Source organism: Eurypyga helias, unplaced genomic scaffold (assembly GCF_000690775.1).
Source record: "Eurypyga helias isolate BGI_N326 unplaced genomic scaffold, ASM69077v1 scaffold6973, whole genome shotgun sequence".
In the NCBI taxonomy this organism is placed as follows: Eukaryota; Metazoa; Chordata; class Aves; order Eurypygiformes; family Eurypygidae; genus Eurypyga; species Eurypyga helias.
Genome location: NW_010241786.1, coordinates 165,901 through 182,663, shown reverse-complemented (window position 1 = coordinate 182,663; position 16,763 = coordinate 165,901). Strand labels below are relative to the sequence as shown.

At 41.8% G+C, this 16,763-nt stretch overlaps 1 protein-coding gene across 1 annotated transcript in view; it reads left to right on the top strand.

The window, feature by feature from the left end:
• Positions 1 to 16,763, top strand: part of SORCS3 (sortilin-related VPS10 domain containing receptor 3) — a gene marked incomplete at its 5' end in the record, with an annotated part of 80,522 nt that overhangs the window by 27,169 nt on the left and 36,590 nt on the right. The window lies entirely within an intron of this gene.

The following is a 16,763-nucleotide window of genomic DNA, read 5'->3' as shown; positions in this document are numbered from 1 at the left end:
GTTGCATAAAGTCATGGTGCTGTTTTGTGGGTTTTGCTGATGGTCACAGGCCCAGCTGGAGTGTCCATGGATCACATGACAAAGAGATGATGGAGCCAAACTCTTCCCAGTAGTGGCAGGGGGTATAACAAGGAGAGATGGTCCCAAGCTGTAACTTGGGAGTTCAGGTAGGACAGTTGGAAAATCTGCTTCTCTGGGGGAGTTTGTGTAGCCCTGGTCAGCTTGCAGAGAAGTTGTGTTTTCACCATCCCTGGAAGTTTTCAAGCCTTGGCTAGTTGAAGCCACATCTGCCCTGATCTATAGTTGGTGACTGTCTTGGGAGCAAAAGCTTGGACTAGTGACATTCAGAGGTCCCTTATCATAAATACTGCTAATAATGTATACCTTGGAACTGATGGCCCAGGGACTGCAGTGCTCTTCACAGGCCAGAGATCTTTATGACTGCACCTAATGTCAGTTCTGTGCTTGCTCCAGTTGTGCAGCTTGGCTGTCTTTTGAGATTGCTGCTGCTATGAATATCCCCAAACCTTGTTGTTTGCTATCTACATTGTGGACTGTACATTTGGTTTTAGCCAAAGGTGTTCTCAGTGTGCATATGAAGGGCTGAGCTCAGAATAACTTTCCTGGTCTCGGTGGAGTATGCTGTGATTCACTCATACTATGAAAAGAAGAACCTGGGCTGGCACTGATTATGCTTGGTCCTTCCTCCTCCCAGGAGTGCTGGAGCACTGGGTAAGGCTGGTGGAATTGGCGGAGGAATGCTGGCCCAAGAACAGTCCAGGATCTGAGTTTAACAACCAAAGGAGAGAGGGAACTTTTTAAGTTCAAAGGCATCTCTGAAGAGTCACCTGATGTCTTGCACAAAGCAGATCAGAGCACTCTGTTTTGGGATTCTGTACAAAACAAGGACTAGATGCACAGCCTTTGTTGCTGGCAGAGATGCCTTCTTACCTGTATTTTCTTTGAGCTGGCTGGAACAGCTTTCTGGAAAGGGTCAGAAAGCAAGATGGCTAAGATGCATTAGACTCTGCAGAGCATATCTGCGGTGACATGAAGGAGTGCCTTTGGTTGTTCACATCAGACATTATTGCAGCACTCCAACTCAGGGGCAGGAGGTATGCTATAAATTTCACACGCAGTCAGTTTGCTTTTCCTGCTTTCTTCACCTGCACATGAAATTCCTTAGGCTTCAGTCCATCTGGATACTTATGTGGCAGAAATGCGTAGGTGGATTTCATTGCTGGTGTCACTGGTAGTGACAGACTGAGAGTAGAGTGCTGGGTATGCTTGTCACCAGTTTCTGAGGGAGCTTGGATCAGATAACGGTTGCGTGTCTTGGGCATTTCTGCTAGTGATTTACTCCAACTGGGTTGCATGGTTTGTGTTGGTATGTCTTTCAGAACACCAGACCTACATCAGCCTGACACAAACCCAGGTGACTCTGTGATGAGGAACAGTCTGTACTAGTAGTGGAGCTCACCTTAACTGCAAGAAAGGGGCTGAGGGGGAAATTTTCTTCTTGCTAAGGGTTATTTGAGCTGGCTTCTTTGCCATCTATGCCATGACAGATGAAGTGTCTTGGTACTGTAGTTTTGGGAGGATCAGCAAGGGGTAGTCAAGTCTTGAATAGCCCATCTGTATCTCCTGTGCTAAAGTGTCCTAGGAAGGCCAGGCTAAGTAATTATGGTTATCCTTTATACCTATAAAGCATAGGAGTTGCACACTTAAGTTTGTTTCCTAAACAGTGCTGGGGCAGAACCGGTCAGCCTCCACATCTATGTTACAGACAGCTGTTGAAATTTTTATCAGAGTAGAGGTTGTATCAGTCGTGGTAGGGTTGCTAGTTTTTCCTTTACTTCAGAATCATGCTGTGGCTTTGCCTTTTTCTTCATAGAAATGGAGTACTTGTTTGTGTAGAGAAATATATCTGTACATCTGCTGCCTTGCTATCTGCAAATATTGCCCCTATCATATGATATACCTGTGAGTCTTTTCACAAGACTGCTGGGGGGAAAGACATCCTGTTGGGGAAATATATGCCAATCCCCAGCTAAAGATTAGACTCTGCATTCTGTTCACTCTGCATGTTTTTCTCCAAATGCAGTAATAATGTGTCACTTTCTGTGCTGGTTAATACGGTATTTTTCTGTGAAATTCTTTGTGCAATGTTTATCGCTTTCCAACCACACACACATGCAGACACGCACACACATGCAGCGAGACAGGTCTGAGCTCAAATAAATCTGCACATCAGCACCCTCATTGAAATCAATGGAGCTAATCAGTTTCAACTAGCTGTGGATTTAGCCCATTTACTTTATAAATCAATGTGGTTTTCTTTTGAGATGAAAGATGCATTTAAAATCTATGGTTATTGTAACATCTCTCTGTAGTCGTCTGATGGAGAACGTAGGAAGTGAGTTATCTTGCTGAACATTGTGTATCAGCTTTGTGGAGAGCTGACTCTTTTGAAGTCATTGCAGGCATTTTATTATTATTATTGCTACTGTTATTGGTACTGTTTTTATTATTACTGTCATTATTAGCAATTTTAAAACCTATTCTTAACAGTCTATGAAAGCCATAAAAAGAAATTTCACATGATATGTGCCATAAATGTTTAGAGAAATTCCTATCTGTAGGGTCGAAGGAACTGAGGAAAGAGACCATTTATAAAGCCCGTATGCAAACCATTTATATGCAGATCACTTGGGTATTTCTCACAATGACAGTTTTGGTAAACTCATCCAGAAGGGCAGTGTAGGATCATGCTGAGCTTGTGGAAGCTTTGGCTGAGAAGAAATCAATGTGTTTCTCTTGCTACGGGCCATTCTCTGAACCAAGGTAACACATGGTGTTTGGAGGTATGTAAAATTTCTGTTTGAGGGTAAAAATCTGATTTCAAGAAGCTGATGAGAGGATCACAATGCTTTGGGGATCAGCATACCCCAACTGAGGATGGGATCGGTGAGAGCTCTTAGAGTAGAAGCAGGGTTGAGGCAGGAAGCCCAAGTCTGTGCTCACGTTTGTGTACTGCTAAACTGGATAGGTTGGTGGCTTTTAAAGAGTTGTCTTTCATCCGGGAAAATGCAAAATATTTCATTTAGTGGTCTTGGCTGATTCCTGTTAGGGAAAACTTTTTCTATTGATTTGCATCAAAGTAGTCTGTGTTCCACTACTTCTGGAAAATAATAATCTGAGGGGAATGTGTATTAAATAGTCATTATACTCCAGCTATTATTAACATATTGCATTATTAACAATTTTATCATAATGCTATCTTATTAAAATCAGTATATCAGTAGAATGACTATTATTTCCAATCTTCATTTTGTGGCACATCCTGTGAGTGGGGTCTCTGGGCTGCAGGAAGCAGCAACATTTTTGACACAGAATTTCATACCACTTCATGACTGTTAACGCGAGCAGTTGCAGTATCTGTCTGTATTGTTCCAGCATCCTAGGCTTTTTGGATCTTCTGTGCTTTGTGCTGTCTATATGTGTTGTGCAGTATGGTAAAATCTATAGGTTTGCATGTAGGGGCATAACATGATTCCAAATATCTCAGTGTAATTTGAATTGGGAGTTGCTTTTAGTGGGGAATTAGACAAGATATCTTGCAGAGGTCTGTTCCAACCTATTTTATGATTTTGTTATTTCATACAGCTGTAAGTGTGTAAGAATTAATTATTTCCTTACAAGCATAGCTGAATGGGCTCCGCTAAGAATATAGTTTTGTGACACACAGGAAAGTACACGAGACTCTGTGAACTGGTCTAACTTGGAGCCACTGGCTAACGAAGGTGAATCCACTCTCCCTTCCTCCATTCCCGGCTTATCATCCACTTCTGAAGATTCTTTCACTGTTGTTTTGACACTCACCTCATCTGACAAGATGGCCAGTTTACCTCCCTTAGTGTCACAGCAGTGTGAGAGATGTGTACAAAAGCTCATTGTAGTGTGGTTTGGGGTTTGGTTTTTTTTTTTTTAAAGAAAACAAAGGGTCCTTTAGGAAAATAATTCAAATGCATTAGGGCAATGGGTTGGGCATGTTCTTAGGTGACCCAATGAGTGCCTAGAAAGCACTAGTCTGTCTGAAATCTACAGTTTTCTAACTTCTGTCCCGTAGCCCTCACTGGAGAGTAGTATGTCTTTTAATGATTTCATGTTCTATTGAGTCACATCTAACGTTTCTGTGTTGACGAGCCATGGGCACAGCATGTTACTTGCCTGAGGTGGTTCACTGGGGAAAAGCATCAGATTGTATTCTCCTTCCAGTTAATTGTGATATATCTAAACAGAAGCAGTATTTGCTCAAGAGAGTTGCTAGTCTGCACCATTCAAATCAGAAACAAGAGGTTTTTGAGGGTCCAGAGAAGGGCTTTATGTTGCTCCAACTCTGACTCATAATTATTGCCTCGCCACTTCATCTCCTGTGCTAAGCATCTCTCCAAACCTACATAAAGAGAAATAACCTTTTTGCCTCACAGCACTGCAGAGCTCTGCTGTCATTTTCGTAGAGTCATTAGACATGTGTGTGTGTGCAGACATTTATAGATGGGGATCATTAAGTTCGTCTGTGCTGATAAATACATATTTATGTAGACACACCCACAAGTGTATATATAAATATATATGTCTCTATTTATGTATATTTAATGATCCATATATATCTGTGTATGCATCATTGAGCATTAATGTTTTCAGTGAGAGGATTTAGTACAAGCGGGTCTGCCAACGTCGCTGACTTCTGCCCTTGGCTGTGTATATGTTAGAAAACGTTCCTGGTTGAAAATTCATAGGTTATAAGCCCTGGCCCTTTCCGACACCTTCTCATTTACATGGCCATGCAGCTTTACCAGAGATGAAGTGGGAGCATTTTTTTTGCAGGAGACCCATAAAATTACTAGCAATCCATCACTGGGTTGCCCCAGAAGAGTGAGAAAGAATGCATAAGTAGTTGAGAAATGTTGGAAAAGGTGAAATGGAGGCCAGGAGATGTTTGAGGTGAGATAGAGAGCATGAAGAGCACAGGCCATACCAAATCAGACCAGAGGTCACTTTAGCTCAGCTCCATGCTCCAACAGTGGCAAGTAGAGGATGCAAATGTATATATATTTTAATAATAAAATTATGATTCCCTTGTATGTTTTTCTCATTTACAGAGATTTGCAAATAAGGGATTTCATTGGCCAAGCCTACTATTCTTTGTATTCATGATTTTTGGTATTTTTAGTGTAGGGGTTTTTTCCCCCTTAAATACCTTTAAAAATTTATGAGTCAAATTATCATGTGGTCAGGAGATCCATGAGTTATATTCTGAAGAACTGACTTGTGGAAGACATCAGCATAGTATGTACAGGTATGGAGGCAATGTGGACAGATGTCACTGATAAAAATGTTGAACAGTGCCAGACCCAATACCAATCCCTGAGGGATGCTGCTCATCACTGGTCTACACTCAGACATTGAGTTGTTGACCACAAGTCTCTGAGTGTGACCATCCAGGCACTTCCTTATCCACCGAGTGGTCCATCCATCAAATCCATACATCTCCAGTTTAAAGACAAAGATGTCATATAGGACAGCATCAAATGCTTTGCCCAAGTCCAGATAGATGGCGTCTGTTGCTCTTATCCACCACCAATGCTGTAACACTGCATTCTGCTGAAGTCTTGCTGTCACATTTAAAAGCTGATGCAGGAAAGAAAATTACAAGCTGACACAATGTCATTGAAAGAATCTTACCCTTTGCTTAGGGGTAGGGAGGGAGCTGCAGATCTGCCACCTCTGTATCGTACTGAGAAAAGTAAGGCAGAACCAGCTGATCGAAAATAGTGCCTTCTCTGGGATGTGGTCAGAGGAGCTGGCCTTCTTCCTGCTGTGGACCAGCCTTCACCCTCCATTGTTGGCATCCTTTCTAGCAATCTCAGCAAATGAGAGGAGAGGTGAGTGGGTGGCAGAAACACCAAGAGATTGTTTTTCCTAGAGGAACTGAGGTTCTTGTCCAACATGCATAAAGAAAAGACACAGACACAGTATTCCTCAATTCTTGTGACCCAGCAGACCTTCAAATTCTCCTGCCATCAATCTGGTCTCTTTTTACTTCACTGTTCTTGAGAAAAAGAGAAAGAAGCTGTCTGAAAAAAAGATTTTTCTTTGCAACTTCTGCTGCTGCTGAGCTCAACAGAGGATTTGGTGAAGAGGGAATCTGGAGCAAAGTTTTCACCAGAGGTCTGTAGAAAGCTAAATCCAACTTGCAGCTTCCAGTACAGAAAACAACAGAAAGAGTCATGTACGGGGGCTGTTGTGGTAAAGGATTTTGAACTTTATGTCTTTGGGAACCACAGCTGACCAGCCAGTCTGTGCATACTCTCAGACCTACCAAAACTGTGGGGTTTTTGAGAGATTGGAAGGCAGATTTCAAACCCTGACTTATCCGAATTGCATAGGTACCATTAGCTACCTAGAAGGGGCTGGTAGGTTGTAATTGTTGCCACTGTTGTGGTTTTATCTCTTATTTCAGTTTTCCTTTCTTGTTATGTTTGTGGTGTGACCAGCTTTATTATTGGCTATGGGGTTTACTGCAAGGCTCTGATGCATCCGTGTGAGTTCACACTGTCCTCACTCGCAGGGCTGTGCAAACTGCATGTGTAAATCTACATAAATCTTCAGAATAGGATCTATGAATTAAAATGAATCTGCGGAAATAACGACAGCACGCAGAAAGAAAAGTAAAATTTAGAACTTGATCTAAGAACAAAAGTTACAAACATAATTATTAAGATAGGAATCCAAAATGATTGAGAGGATATTGGCATTTGCTATAGTGAGCTGCATTCCTGTATCATCTGATCTAATTTCAAAACCTTCTGGAAGTATGAATAGCTGGGACTTTGTGAGAAAATTATCAAACTGCTAATGTCATCCAGTGACTTTACAATGGACAAGAAAATATGTGTTATAGGAATTCCCATTTTATCCCAGCAGATGATCAGTTTATATCCTGGAGTAAGACAGTTGACTACCCATATCATTATCTTGGTTTGCAAGACTTAAAAACATTATTAATGATCACAGATTAAACAGTGTCTCTTCCTTCCCCCACCTCCCTCTCTGCCAGAGGAGTAGTATATTCGTTAGCCTTTGGATTGCTGCACACATTCACCTAAACAGCCCACAGAGGCACGGTATTGATTGTGCTGCTGATCCTTGCAGTATGAGCCGAGGTCTTTCTGTGGCACCTGAATAGACAAATCAGGTGATGAGAACATCTGCTTAGAGTAATCTTTCTCAGACAGCCTCCTATGATTTATTGGACGTTAGGAGAAGGATGTCTGTGGCCTGAGTTCAGTTCCCAGCAGCTGTATCATGTACTCGGAACATTCCTGGCAGAAGCTGTAACACATGGAGAAGGTATTGGGCTCTGTGGCATGTATTGCTTATCTTTGGCTTTCTGGGGCAAACATCACTCTCATTGGTTTCAAGTGCTATTTATGGACAGTAGATCAAATATCATGCTAAAGAAATCAACATCGTTAGTTGTATTCCACAGGTAGGGAAATTGAGGCAGAACAAGGGACTTGGCTGTGGTCAGTCACTGAGCAGGCTGTCATGGGGAGAGCTTGGCATTAAATCAGGTCTCGTGGGTGCCATCTGGGTACCCCACTGTGCGGACTTTTCCCATGCCTTAGGAGGAAGGAGATGCTGAGTCATGTCTGTAATGCTCAAATGAGGTGGATGGAGAGGTAGGCATGTGCAGAGAGGAAGGCTAGAAAAAGGTGTGCTGACTGGAGGGGTTTATTCACCAAGTGAATAAGAAACCCTTACAGAAGGAGTCAGAATGAGCAGCCAGCTCATGCATGATTTCTTTTCTTTAAGTAGAAGGACAAGTATTGCCTGATGACAATACAGTGGAGATATTCTCATCTAGAGGCTAATGTGGTTTGTTTCTTGTGTTTTTAAGTAAGGCCAGATGGATTATAGGTCCTGTGCTGTCCTGCTGTGCAGAGCACTCCGGCCTGGTGTGAGGTGCACAACCAGGGGTAGCTGCTGTGCTCGCATACGTTCCTCAGTCTTTCACCTTTCCCTTCGAGCAAGCCATGAAATATCCTGGTGCCCTGATCCCACCAGCACTCGAGGACTAAGAAACCATACGGCCTGAGCAACTTTTCAGCTCAGCCTGGCCCTGACCCTGCAGGGGTCAGCGGGTGCTTCAGCACACCAGCTTTTCTGGGAGCTGGGGAGGCTCAGCGCTGGGTTGGCTGCAGAGTTCACTCCAACAGAGTTTTCATCACTGGGCTGCAGTGAGTGGTGGAGAGCAGCTCTCCAGGGCAGCCATACTATCGTCTGAGGCATCTCACATAGTTCAGATAGTGCTAGAAGCCTTTATTCCTAAGGAGAGCTTGTCCTCATTTGGTCATTGCACATGGTTTTGTTTCATAATCCCTTTGACCCAAACCTGTGAAAATTACCCCACTATAACCTGTCAGCCAGTTGCCCAGCCAGGTACAGATCTCATCCCCTCCTCTGAGGCTTCTCTGATACCCTGTGCCAGGCAAAGCTTGTCACCCTGGTTCAGCACAAACTGTCCCTGTCACGTGTTTGGGGCTTACACGTTCTGAGCAATGGCTTCCACATTTGTGTTGGAAATCTGCTGATTCGTGGGATGAAAGATTGAAATGACTGAACATGCTATGTTATCCAGCTTCTGGCAAGGGGGCAGCACCTGCCTCTGCTGGCACCTCCAACCCATTAGTGGAGGAAACACTCAGATTGCTGATACCTGGCAGTATCTTTTCTAGAAGAAGCATCTTAGGGTTTCAAAGCTGTCAGAAACTGGTTGTCTTTCATGAATGCTTCGAAGAAGAGCGAGAACACCTCTGAAAAACAGCATTAAAAATTAACGTGCTTTCCCATCCCCCTTCCCAGGTGTCTCACACTCGCTTTTATGTTGCTGGGATTTCTTTTGAAGCAATTGTCATGTAAAGTGGTTTGGGAACATCAGCAATAAATTTTTTAAAGACCAGATTTTCAAAAGGTTTGGTTTGTCACTCAGTAAGTTCTTATTTTGATAGCACATTGTATTTAAAAAAAAAAAATCCCTGTCTCCCCCATTGCCTTCTGCATTATTTGTGCAGCTAATGGAGAAATTAAGCCCAAGCTGTAGGGCTGCTTCGTAATTATACGTTCTGCAGATTACTTACTAATTACACTTGGCATTACTTGCTGACTAAAAGATCATGCTGTACCATGTCATTTGCAGTGGTTTTCCTCTTCTGCAGGCTCTTTAAAGGAAGTGCCCATTGAGCTGATAAATAATCCCAGGACCGTTTTCCAAAGGTGGGGAAAAGGATCTGCCATGATTGTACTGCAGGATTTTTATTGCAAGATTTTTTTTTTTCTCACTATTCACAGAAACTCTTCCTCTGCCTCATCATTCCTTCCTGACCTGGAACCTGACAGGGGGACAGCTTTCCATGACCAGTTCAATATGGATTGCTAGTCAGTGCATCTGGCCAGCACTTTGAATTTCTCTTCTGTGGAAAATGTCCATGTCATGACATTTGGTTTCGCTCAGAGGTGGAAATAAACCACTTTCTTCAGATTTCATCTGCATGAAAAATTCAGTGAAATTGTCATTTGACCCTTTCCCTTGGGAAACAGAATACTGACCAAGATTTTCTTGAACAAATTTGTCATCATGCAGGCTGCTGTCTGCTGTTGGTATATTCTTGATAGTTTCACTGTTGTTCTTTTTCTCACTCTGAACAGCATCAGTAGGTCTTGTATCTGAGATGGTCTAAGGGAACTACACTAATTTGCACCATCTGAATATCTAGATACAAATGGATGGTATATTTTATTTGTAAGAAAATGCATCTCTTCTTTTTAGAAAAAAATTGCCATTTTTCTTACTCTCTATCCACAGACAGAAGTGCAGCAGCCCTGAATCATCACCCAGTTGCCCTCAGGCTACTGTTCCTAGTTAACAGGTCAGCCAAAAGCAACTGAATTAAAAGCTCCAAAGTGGCTCTTAAAGACCATATTTATGGCTTAGGAAAAAAATTAGACAGTGTTTTTTGTCAGCAATTGCCTGTCTTTCCCAGTGTCATCTTTCATCTTTTATGTTTCCTTTGTTTCCAGTCTCTTGCTCCCTGCATCATCTTGCCAGTCATGAGACAGTATAACTCTCACTCTCCCTCTTCCACTCCCCCTAATTGCGGTTCTGTGTCTCTCTCAATTAGGTTCTGCTTCCTTGTCTCAGTCCCTTTCCATCCAATTTCCATGTAACCACTGACCTCCTTTAACGCTAATTCCATCTAAACTCTAATAAAAAAAACAATCGTGAGGTTACACAGCCCATTTGGTTTTCTCTGAAGTCATGATTTATGTTTAATTCATGGGGAAGTAGTTCATCTCTCCCTCCCCATTCATAAAACCTAACCCTGTTGGCACAATTTGCAACTGTTCCATTGCTGCTTCTGTGTTTTTGGCCCTAACAGCTCAGCCTGCACATAGGGGCTAGTCTTGTTGTGCTGCTGCTGTCTTGCACACAGATGGCTTCAGATCCAGATTTTCTAACAAGCCCTTTTTTTTTTTCTTTTGGTGTGTGTGCAGTCACAGCGTTTTCTGTTATTGTCTCAAAAGTTATAAATGTCAACAAGTGATGGAGATACAATTCTGTAGCAAGTCTTTCTGTAAGTGTGTGCACTGAGCCAGGATCTTTAGCTTATGCTCACCATTTCCCCAGGTACTGTAGGACCAGGGTAGCCTGGTTAGTGGAGAGAAAAAATCCAGACCAAATCAAGGCAATGGGAAGTGAGAGAACCTTGTACAGGGAGAGAGTTGATTCTCAGCTAGACACCTAGTATATTTGGCTGAATCTTGACTCTTTCTGTTAGGCCATTCCCCCCACCTCTGGTCTATGTTACTCAGTAATGTGGATGAGAGGAAAATGAATACCAGTGTTGCCTCCAGGTATTCATGCCATGTTGCTGTTGAACTAACCAGTTGTCCCGGAGCATGGAGCACTGGGACAAAAAGTACAATAACCAGCAGCAAACCCCAATTCGGATCTGTCTATAACTCCATCTCTGTGCTGGTTGTACAAGTGCCACAATAGGTCTCGCAAAAGACCTTTATTGTCCAGGCTTGCCAAAAGCCACAGGAATGGAAAGGTAGAGTTTAGGCATATGCAGACTTCACCTGGCAAATGCTCAGGTCCACATCTACACATCACACCCAGAAGTTAAATGGCTTCAGAGCTTATGACAGCAGACCAGCCAAATTTTAATAGCTCTGGTCCTTGACTTGAGCACTGATGAGTCCAACTGATGCTGCATGGACCTACCCTGGGTGACTCAGGGTCAGCCCATCTGATACTTATCCTAGATGCTTGTGGAGAATAACTCTCCAGTCTGTGCTATGCTACTGTGTTGAGGGTGATGTTGACCAAGCCCTGCTTGTGAAACCACATTGGTGATACTTGCTGGAAAGGGAGGTTGGCTCTGGACACTTGGTTAGCTCTTAAAATTGCAGCAGTAGCAACACGTGCTTCTGTTTACTGGACATCAAAGAGAGTGAGCACCTTCAGTTGTGGTGAATTCACCACTCAATGTTCCTGCAGCTGTGATTGCCCAGATCTGGGGCTGCCTCTCGTTTTGCAGAAATGGCCAACAGATTTGTTTCCCTGCCAGGAGATGGTTCTTCAAGATTGTGCTTCCTAGCAATTCTTAGGTCTGTCCATTAAATAGCAACTTCTAGCACTGTCTGTTAGAGGCACAGATATAAATAAAGAGGGATTTTAACGCGAATCAGAGAGTGATCTTTCTTCATTTTGTCCATCTCTGCATTCCCACAACAAAAGCACAGATCCAGGTCAGAGGAAACATTTCCTGGTTTGGGTGATTTTACCTTTTTTTTTTTTTTATTGCTGAGACACAAGGGGCAAAACAAAGCAAGGTTCATTTCAGGCTGTCCTGAATTAAACAATCTATTTACGATGACCCTGCAAAATTAGCTTTTCCTTCAGTATTATCAATTAAAGTATATATTTGGGTCTCTTTCTGTCTAGTTTTCTGTTGATCCATCCGTCAGCTTGTGTAGCTCATCTCAAAAAGTGTTGTCTATTAAGTATATTTTTTTTTTGCCTTTATTTCATTTTTACATATTCAAAATGATTAAAACTTAAACAAGCTATTCTGTAGGGTCTAATGTTGTTAAAATCAGAGGCCGCCATGGTACTTTGTAAGAAGCAAAGTGAAGTACCTTTTCATCTCTCTCACCTTGTTGAAGTCCATCAACAAATGCCTCAGAAAGGAGGGTATATTTGATGTTTTGTGTAGTACAGATGATCTTATCAGCTGCTTCCTTCTTGTGTATCTTTAGTCATCTGTCTCACTGATAGGCACAGCTGAGGACAGGAAGCATTATCAGAGACTTTGACCATTATCTCCCATTACATGTAAGAGCTAGGCTGACTAGTGAAGATAGAAGTCCTCCATCTATACCCAGACCAGAGAAGTACAGACAGCTTCAATGCATACTTGCTCCATATAATGTCCTGCTAGTTTACTTCAGAAATGATATAAAGGGACTTGATTTAGGCATGAGAAGACATTTCTATTTCCACGCTTGGGCAGCTTGTCTGGAACTGCCAGCAGTGATAGACCCAGGTGGATACAGCTGATGCCTTTCCTGTGAGTAATACAGAAGCTATTACTTGAGAGGATCTGTTTCTCATACTGTAGGCAGGGACAGGGCTTGAATCTATGAGCCAGAGGTAGATAAGTTATCTTGTGACCCTCAAGTCATTCTGTTGACCTGTCAGGAATGAGCAGTATTGAATTACATAAAAAACACAACTATCAACAATGCAAGGAATGGTAAGGCAAAAGCAATGCATTTTGACAAGAGAACACTGTATAAATGTAAAAAGCCTTTTAAATAGTTTCTGTACAAGGTTATCAAGTCAGTATATACCATGTATGAAAGTTACTGTGTATTTAAAAAAATTAATGAAAGATATAATTGTAGGAGCATTACCAATGAGCTTTTCCAAAATGACTCCATCATGAATCTGTAAGCATTTCAGAATTGTTTTCCAAGTTACTATTAATTTTTTTTTTTTTTTCTCCAAATTAATGACATCCAGCTCTGGCAATAAAAGCTTTGCCTTGTTTCTCCAAAGAAAGGATTGGGAAGCATTTTCTGGTTTCCTAGCAATGGTTTCAGTGTGAGTTATGCATAGAGCCAGTTGAGAAGATGCTGTCCTATTAGCTAAGATTTTATGTGGTGTTTTAACTGCATACTCTGAGGGATGGAACAAAACCTATTCTGTCTAAAGCCTGTAAATTACCATAACATGGCTTAGGTTGGACAATCTTTGTTAAATTGAGCTTAGTCAGAAAACTGACTCTGTCTAAATGCCATCTGAGCTCCTGTATTTATTGCTTCTCAAGGACTTCCAGATCAGACTGCTTAGATGAAAAAAATAAAAAAAATAGCTTTTTGTGTTGCCTTCCCAGAGCCGGACCTTGAAAACACAGCTCACTTCTTTTGTCTTCTATCCTTGCAACAAGCAATAAGAGCTTTCAGGTAGACTATTGTAGACAAAGTTATTGAGGCAACATTCATAGTACATTATGACCCCTTTTCCTCTGTATTATAGTGATAGTTTAGCTATATTTATTAAAATAAATCCACCTCCCCAATTTAGTGAGCAAAGTAAATGAGACGAAAGCACATGGGAATCAGATAAGGTAAATGAGATGGTATCTTCAAAACACTGTAAGGACTTGCCAGTTGAGTAGGGAAAAATAAACTTCCACCAATCCCTTTTTCCATCTCTTTCCTTGGCACTTCTTTTGTTTCTAAAAGAGGGAGGCTCAAAAAACAAACAAACAAAAAAAGAAGAGAGAAAACACACTTCAGACTGCTGAGGTAATGAGCACACAAGATTTTTCCCCCTTCAGGCAACAAGAGGTTGTTACCTCCTGTAAACTATCTTCTGTCTTGCCTTTTACAGCTCTTCTATATACAACAATCCAGATGTACATACTGGAGCACTTAATGCTAAGCACTTACTGATAGCTGAACACTAGCAATTTGAGGATGTTGTGGCTCTTTGCTGTCTGCCCAATTCTGCCCGTCTCTGTTGGGCCTGGCTGCCCCAAAAGACATAGAGTGAGGAGGGGCCTATGGGCATGCACCTTAGTCACCATGGAGACATATCCAGTGATGTGGTTCACAAAACTGATGAAAGCAGGGTTCAGCTGCAACACCTGCAATGCTCAGTCAGGGTTTGTTTCCTGTGATGGGTTGTTTAGCCTATTTTTAATTCCACCAAAGATGAGAGTTTTCATCAGTTCCCAAGGAAAGCTGGCTGAGAGTCCAGTGGAGCCTCACAGGTAACAAAGCACTCTCTTCCATTCTTTATGTTTGCGCACTCTCACAGAACTTTCAAATGCACAACAGAATCATGTTGAAATGTAACATAACCTTAATCATGTTGGCTGGGCAATCAAAAGGTGCTGTAGATGCCTGGTCAGCAATGCTCACAGGGTGCAGTCTCCTGCTAGCTGCTCGGCATATGAGCAGCTGTTATCTCTGAAGGCTGCACTGCAATGGTTGATCAATCTTAAGAAGCTTTTTATGAGCAAGGCTGAGGAGAAAAGTTACTACTTTAGGAATCAGGTGACCTAGAACCATCTCACAGCACAGAGGAAAACATCCCTCTCTGCTCACACTCCTCTAATTACTTTTAGTGTAGTATTGTTTCCATTTAAATTATAGCAATTATATACAAAGATCTCCTTTGAAATCATTTAATTAAAGAGTAGCTAATGCTCTGTGCTTTTGGAATGCTAATATATTGCCTTCCACTTAAGAAAGTTTTTTTCCATTAATTTTCATTATCATGGAGAATTCAATGACAAAGGGTTTGGGTTGTGGATTTTTTTTTGTTTTTAGCTTGTTTTAATAGATTTAAAATGTGAGTGGTTCTGGTGATTTTTGTAGTTTGTAAAGCACAGAGAGGATTTCTGCTGTCTTGCTGAAAAGTTAGCTAAGGGTCAGTCTGAGGAACAACATTTTCCTTGAGATGCATTGTCTCCTGAAGGGTTTGGTTTCTTCAGTTCTGTTATCTTCTGGGTTCAGGCAAGTGTTTGTGTTTGGTTATATTCTCCCCTCCACTTGCTATGTTTTCGGTGTCATGAACACCCTGGTTAAATCCCGAACTGGTATGTATCTGCTGGTCTAAATGATTTCTGCCTGCTGAGTTGCTGCTTTGTGCGAATGAGGTTTCAGTCACGCATCTCGTCCAGGACAAACCAGATTCATGGGAGAGCTGCCCAGCTGTGCAGTAGCACTGTGACAAGACAAGCCCTCTGTAAGAGTATGTGAAGTGTGGCATAAGAGCTGGTGGGATTTACCAGGGCCAAGGGAAAGTGGGGAGGGGAGCTAGGGTCCCCACCTACTTATTTCTAACCTGCGTAAGCATTTGTCACAGTTTGCTCTTGCACTGTATTCTCACCCCTTCTTGCCAGCTTCTTATAACTGACTTCTGTGAGGCAGAACTTGAGTATGGAAAGCTGTACACAGAAACCCACATCTCCAGGCTCTCAGATCTCCCTCAGCCCCTTTCTCTCTCTGATACCCATGAGCTGAGACACATCTAAATGGGAGAACCTGACTGATTCCTGGGTAGTCTCTGTTTTATGAAAAACAGTGCAATGCAGAGGGTTTTGGTGTAGGCTACAGTCTACAGGAGTAGTTTGGGCAGTGAGAGGAGAACAAAGCCAACAACCCTGTTTGATTACAGTGTAAATTAAGATGAACTGGAGCACAGAATGGCAGCATACTGGGGAAACAGGATCTGGATTGCAGTCAGTGCTTGGAAACTGTAGAAGTTTTCTGTTTCTTTTTACCTTTCATAGGGAAATTTGTAAATCATCTCTCTTCCTCTTTCCTTTTTAGTCTGGAATAATTAAAATAAAAATTGTAATCTCATAAGTGGTTTAGGTAAACATGTAGGTTAGTGAAAGATTTGGTATAAGGAAAAAAAATGTTCTTTCTCTGCCCCCTAAAATTCTCAATATGGGTCATACAATGACAATTGTTGCTTCATGAGTTTCGGGAAAGATCTGGGTTTCAGTATATACAGAACTTTTAAAAACTGCATCTTCTATTTTAGAATCTTTTATATATTCAGGATGGACAAGAAGCTGGCATGTTATAACGACAAATCAGTTCAAATGTGGTGTTGGTTTTTTTGTCTTTTGTTTGTTTTATGTTTGTTTGGGGTTTTTTGTTTTTGTTATTTATGGGTCCTGAGGTTTTCCCCCTGCCAATGTGAAGTTGTGGTTTTGATAATGGCTTTTTAAGTCGGGTCACCCATGTCCCTGACCTAATCTCTTCCTATTACACACCTCCTTGGAAATCCAGCTGTAGCTGATTGAAAAGTTTCTTACAGAGAAAATCACAGCTGGCCAAGGGAATAGGAAGATGTTACTTGATCAAAAACTGATCACCCTGCAGAACTCATGGAATGTTTCTGGGTGGATGGAGTCTTTTCTCCGAGAACTTTACGTTATTTATTAATTAAGCCATGTTTTTGCTATGATTTTGCTTTCTTTTGTGAAGGTGCAAGCTTCCAAATTGTAGAGTTCCTTAGTGTGATGATGGTAATTTGCTGATGTATACTGTCAGTACTCCTTTTTGCCTTGGTCTTCCCTTTTCAGACACTTAAGCATGCACAAAGA